This window comes from Natator depressus, chromosome 2 (genome assembly GCF_965152275.1).
Source record: "Natator depressus isolate rNatDep1 chromosome 2, rNatDep2.hap1, whole genome shotgun sequence".
Taxonomy (NCBI): Eukaryota; Metazoa; Chordata; order Testudines; family Cheloniidae; genus Natator; species Natator depressus.
Window position 1 is genome coordinate 182,068,839 of NC_134235.1, and position 6,000 is coordinate 182,074,838.

Genomic DNA, 6,000 nt, shown 5'->3' on the forward strand with positions numbered 1-6,000 from the left:
GGAGCGGATGGGGGAAGGGGCCAGGCTGTTTGGGGAAGCACAGCCTTCCCTACCCAGCCCTCAATACAGTTTTGCAACCCCAATGTGGCCCGCAGGCCAAAAAGTTTGCCCACCCCTGCTCTAAAGTCTTAAAGAGGGTACATACACATGGCTGGTAGAATCAGCATTTCAATGGCATACTGAACATTCATCACACACTGTATATGAGTGGTACTAAACCTTTAAAAAAGGAAGGGCCACTTTATTTATGTTTCTGTTTTGGTTCATCTCTGTCATCTCCTCTACTGTCTTTCTGTTCTCTTTCCTTTCCCAGTTTATTAAAAAAATAGAAAGGCATTAAAAGTACACAGTCTATTTTTCTCTCATTTTTTGCTCCCCCATCCCCATAGATCAGAAGGCACCTCAGTGGAACATACATTGGTGGCTCTTTGGTTTACTAAAACCAGCCATACCTTATACAGAAAACAAAACACGGATCAAATTTGTCTCTGAAATAACCCTCAGCCACTCGGTGTTACACAAAGATTAATTTGGTTCAATAATTCAAAATTAGAAGCCATATTTTTCATTTTAAAATATCATTGCATTTCTTTCCCTGTGACAGAAGAAAACAGAGTAGGGACACAAACAGGAAACCACAGATAGATAGATAGATAGATCACTGGAACAGTCAGTCTTGGAGAGAGACTCAAACATTTTAACATTTGGGTGTTTTCTTGAGCAACAAGTTATCTATTTTCCTCACAGTTTTTTACGTGAATTGCACAAAATGCAAACAGTGAATACCAATAAAATAAATATAGATAATAATGTTTAAAAAGTAAAGTTGAATATGATAATATACTACTGCTATGTCCCCCCTTTTTAAAAAGGATTAAGTGACCATATTACTTTATCTCAACTTCTTAATATTAATATATTGTGATATAAAACTTACTGAGGACAGTGCATTGTTCACCATGTTTGCTGATTGGATGGGGATGTAATGGGTAATGTAGTCCTGCATGTACTTCAAAGAGAAACAAAGCCCCCCATCCCCAAAGAGAGAGAGAAGCGTCACATAGACCAACACATGAGTGTTGGAATGCATCCGATGAAGGGAGCTGTAGCTCACGAAAGCTTATGCTCAGATAAATTGGTTAGTCTCTAAGGTGCCACAAGTACTCCTTTTCTTTTTGCGAATACAGACTAACATGGCTGCCACTCTGAAACCTTTCTCTGTAGACAGAGGGGAGAGGGAATATAAGATCTTGAAAAAGGGAAAGCAGCTGTGTGCAGCTCATAGCCTGTGTATGAAAGAGGCAAGCTCCTGCAAAAATTAAACACTGGTTGGGTGGCCAGAGACCACTCACCCCCACCTGCACCCCTCACCCTGTACCCCCCTTCTGTACCCCTTTCCTGCACCCACACGGGGACACTGACCCGGAGTCATGGGAGCACCGGTCCTTACTCCTTTCTCCCCCGCCTCCAGCCCTCAGGGGCAGGCCGGCTCTAGGTTTTTTGCCGCCCCAAGCAAAAAATTTGCTGCCCCACGCTCAGGCGGGGCTGGGGCTCGCAGGCGGCGCTGGAAGTGGAGGGAGTGATGTCACCTTCTCTCAGCGCCTGCAGGGGCTTTACCCCCTCCCCCACCCGGCTGCGCAGGGAAGCCCCGATATAAGGGGTGGCACAAGGCAGCGCAGCAGCCCGTGTGCAGATGAGGCGGCACAGCCCCAGCTCCCCGGCAGGACGTGCCCTCTCCTCCCCAGGTAGCGGCTGGGCCCTGGCAGCTCAGCATCCCGGGGCTGGGGCTTCCCCTTCCCGCTGTGGCCGGGGGCGCAGCGCCCTCGTCCCGTCTAAGTGGCACAGCTCTGAGAGCGCAACTGGGGGGGGGTGACTACAGGTCAATCAGGTTCAGCTGAGAAGGGGTTATCAGAGATCAATTAGGATCAGCTGAGAGGGAGTTACCTGAAGTCAATTGGGATCAGCTGATTCCAACTAAGGGCTGCCTGAGACCTTTTTAAAACCTCCCCTGTTGGGAGAAGAGGGGTGAGAGAGAAAGAAAAGAAAAGAAAAGAAAAGAAAAGAAAAGAAAAGAAAAGAAAAGAAAAGAAAAGACTGTCCCTGTGCAGCCAAGAGGGACTGTTTTTCACCAAGCCTAAAACCAGCACAGGCTGATGAGACCAAGAGGGTGCCTTGCCACACCATTTCACATGGTATGCACAGGCATATCCCACACGTGAGCAGAGGGCCACCACTGTTGCTCGAGTGTTGTGGGAGAAATATTTTTCAGTGTATATTTTTCAGACACACTCTGACTAGGGAAGGGATTTTGAGGGTTGCCTCCTGAAGGAGGTGCAAAGGATGGCAGGAATTAAGAAGTTCAGAACAACATCTCACCACCCACAAGGTAACTCTCAGCTGGAGAGATTTAATTGGATTCTGTTGTATATGCTGGGGACTTTATGTCCAGAGCAGAAAGCAACCTGGAGCTAGCATGTAGCGTTTTTGGTGCATGCCCACAATGCCACGAAGAACGAGCTACAGGAGTCACCCCATATCTCTTGATGTTTGGGGAAGAGCCAAGATTACCCATAGACCTGTGCTTTGGGGTATCGGAGGATGGAGAAAGCTATGAGACACCTCTGCAGTATGTTTCCTGACTAAGGGCTTGTCTACACTTACATTTTATAGCGCTCTAACTTGCTCCCTATCGCCCCCCCTGAGTGCAGCAAGTCTGAGCGCTTTAAAGCGCTAGTGTGGACAGGCTATGAGCACTTGGAGCCACGCTCCCAGCACTCTGAGCTAATCCCCTCGTGGAGGTGGATTACCAGGAGCACTGGGAGAGCTCTCTCCCAGCACTCGCGCGTGACCACGCTCGCACTTCAAAGCACTGCCAAGGGAAGTTATTACTGCTTGCTGTGTGCTCCACAATATCTGTGAGAGTAAGGGGGAGACCTTTATGGCAGGGTGGGAGGTTGAGGCAAATCGCCTGGTCGATGATTACATGCAGCCAGACACCAGGGTGATTAGAAGAGCACAGCAGGGTGTGCTGCGCATCAGAGAAGCTTTGAAAACCAGTTTCATGACTGGCCAGGCTACGGTGTGACACTTCTGTTTGTTTCTCCTTGATGAAAACCTGCCCCCTTGGTTCACTCTACTTCCCTGTAAGCCAACTGCCCTCCCCTCCCTGCTTTGATCACCACTTGCAGAGGCAAAAAAGTCACTATTTCAAATTCATGCATTCTTTATTAATTCGTGACACAAAGGAGGGGATAACTGCCAAGGTAGCCCAGGAGGGGTGGGAAGGACGGAAGGACAAGGCCACACTGCACTTCAAAACTTATTGAATGCCAGCCTTCTGTTGCTTGGGCAGTCCTCTGGGGTGGAGTGGTTGGGTGCTTGGAGGGCCCCCCCCACCGCGTTCTTGGGTGTCTGGGTGAGAAGGCTACGGAACTTGGGGAGGAGGGCGGTTGGTTTCACAGGGGCTGTAGCGACAGTCTTTTCTGCTGCCTTTCCTGCACCTCAACCATACACCGGAGCATATCAGTTTGATCCTCCAGTAGCCTCAGCATTGCATCCTGCCTCCTCTCATCACGCTGACGCCACCTCTCCTCTCGCTCATCCCTCCTTTCCTCTCACTCATCCCTCCTGTCCTTGCATTCATTTTGTGCTTTCCTAAACTCTGACATTGTCTCCCTCAATGCATTGTGTTGGGCTCTTTCAGCGTGGGAGGCCTGCATGAGATCAGAGAACATTTCATCGTGAGTGCGTTTTTTTTGGCTTCTAATCTTCGATAGCCTCTGGGACGGAGATGATAGGGGGAGCGTTGAAACATTTGCAACTGCGGGAAGGAAAAAAGGGAGATTAGTCTTTAAAAAGAGACATTTTAGAGAACAATGGGTAGACTCTTTCATGGTGAACCAAGCTGTTAACATTACATAGCACATGTACTTTCTTTACAAGGTCTCATTTTGCCTCTTATATCGAGGGCCTGCTGATATGGTGTGAGAGATTACACACGCAGGGTTGGCGGGCAACAGACTTCGGCTTGCATGCAGAAATGGTAAGCCACAGTCTTATGGCTTCTTTAACCTTCCTAACATGTGGGAATGGTTTCAACAGCACCCCCATTTCACATACCAAGCACCCATTGGGTTGGCCCTTTAAAATGGGTTGGCCATTTAAATGGAGGGGCTGCGGTTTTTGGGTTAACGTGCAGCACAAACCCAACTAAACCCCCACCGCCTCCCCCCCACAATTCTCTGGGATGATCGCTTCACCCCTCCCCCACCGCGTGGCTAACAGCGGGGATGATTTCTGTTCAGCCACAGGCAAACAGCCCAGCCGGAATGGCCACCTCTGAATGTCCCCTTAATAAAATTCCCCTATTTCAATCAGGTGACCATGAATGATATCACTCTCCTGAGGATAACATAGAGAGATAAAGAATGGATGTTGCTTGAACGCCAGCAAACACCGGGACCATATGCTGCCGTGCTTTGTTATGCAATGATTCCAGACTACATGCTGCTGGCCTGCCGTGGTAAAGTGTCCTACCATGGAGGATGAAATAAGGCTGCCCTCCCCAGAAACCTTTTGCAAAGACTTTGGGAATACCTCCAGGAGAGCTTCATTGAGATGTCCCTGGAGGATTTCCGCTCCATCCCCAGACATGTTAACAGAGTTTTCCAGTAGCTGTACTGGCTGAAATGTATCCCAAGTCTTCAGGGCAAATTAATCATTAAACACGCTTGCTTTTAAACCGTGTATTATATTTACAAAGGTACACTCACCAGAGGTCCCTTCTCTGCCTTCTAGGTCCAGGAGCCCGCCTTTGGTGGGTTGGGAGGGTACTAGATCCAGGGTGAGAAACAGTTCCTGGCTGTCAGGGAAAACGGTTTCTCCGCTTGCTTGCTGTGCTTCAACCTCCTCCTCCTCCTCATCTTCCTCATCCCCAAAATCCGCATCCTTGTTGCGTGAGAGTCCACTGACTGAGTCCACGCACAGGGCTGGGGTCGTTGAGGGGGCACCCCCTAGAATGGCATGCAGCTCATCATAGAAGCGGCATGTCTGGAACTCCGACTCAGAGCGGCCGTTTGCCTCTCTGGTTCTTTGGTAGGCTTGCCTGAGCTCCTTAAGTTTCAAGCAGCACTGATGTGGGTCCCTGTTATAGCCTCTGTCCTTCATGCCCTTGGAGATTTTCAAATATTTTGGCATTTTGTCTTTTCGAACGGAGTTCTGATAGCACGGATTCATCTCCCCATACAGTGATCAGATCCAGTACCTCCCGTTTGGTCCATGCTGGAGCTCTTTTGCAATTCTGGGACTGCATGGTCACCTCCACTGATGAGCTCTGCATGGTCACCTGTGCTGATCAGCTTGCCACGCTGGCCAAACAGGAAATGAAATTCAAAAGTTCACGGGGCTTTTCCTATCTACCTGGCCAGTGCATCTGAGTTGAGAGTGCTGTCCAGAGGGGTCACAATGGAGCACTCTGGGATAGCTCCTGGAGGCCAATACCATTGAATTGCATCCACACTACCCCAAATTGGACCCAGCAAGGTCGATTTTAGTACTAATCCACTTGTTGGGGAGGAGTACAGAAACGGGTTTTAAGAGCCCTTAAAGTCTGAAAAAATGGCTTCATAGTGTGGACGGGTGCAGGGCTAAACTGATCTAACGCTGCTAAATCTGACCTAAACTCGTAGTGTAGACCAGGGCTAAGAGACTGATGTGCAGAGGTCACAGCAGAGAGGCAGGTGGCAGCAAAGGTGACTGACAGCTGGTGAACGAGTGGCTGGTACAGCAGAGAGGCACGATGAGCGGCCAGCAGGGTGGCTGGCAGAGAGGGGCGGCGAGAGAGTGTCCGAGCAGCGGAGCAAGTAAGGTACCTCTTTGCCCCACCCAGGGAGGGAGGTGAACTCTGCAGAAGCACCTCTGAACTCTGGGTCTGCACTGGCCAAGGACAGCAACTTTGAGTGGGGTGCAGAGAAGGGTTGGGCACATGAAAGGGACTTTTGG

The 6,000-nt window shown here is 49.5% G+C and overlaps 1 pseudogene; it reads right to left on the reverse strand.

Annotated features, from left to right (window-relative positions):
- Positions 1-3,424: 3,424 nt before the first annotated feature.
- Positions 3,425-5,311, reverse strand: LOC141981636 (uncharacterized; annotated as a pseudogene).
- Between the last annotated feature and the right edge of the window lie 689 nt (positions 5,312-6,000).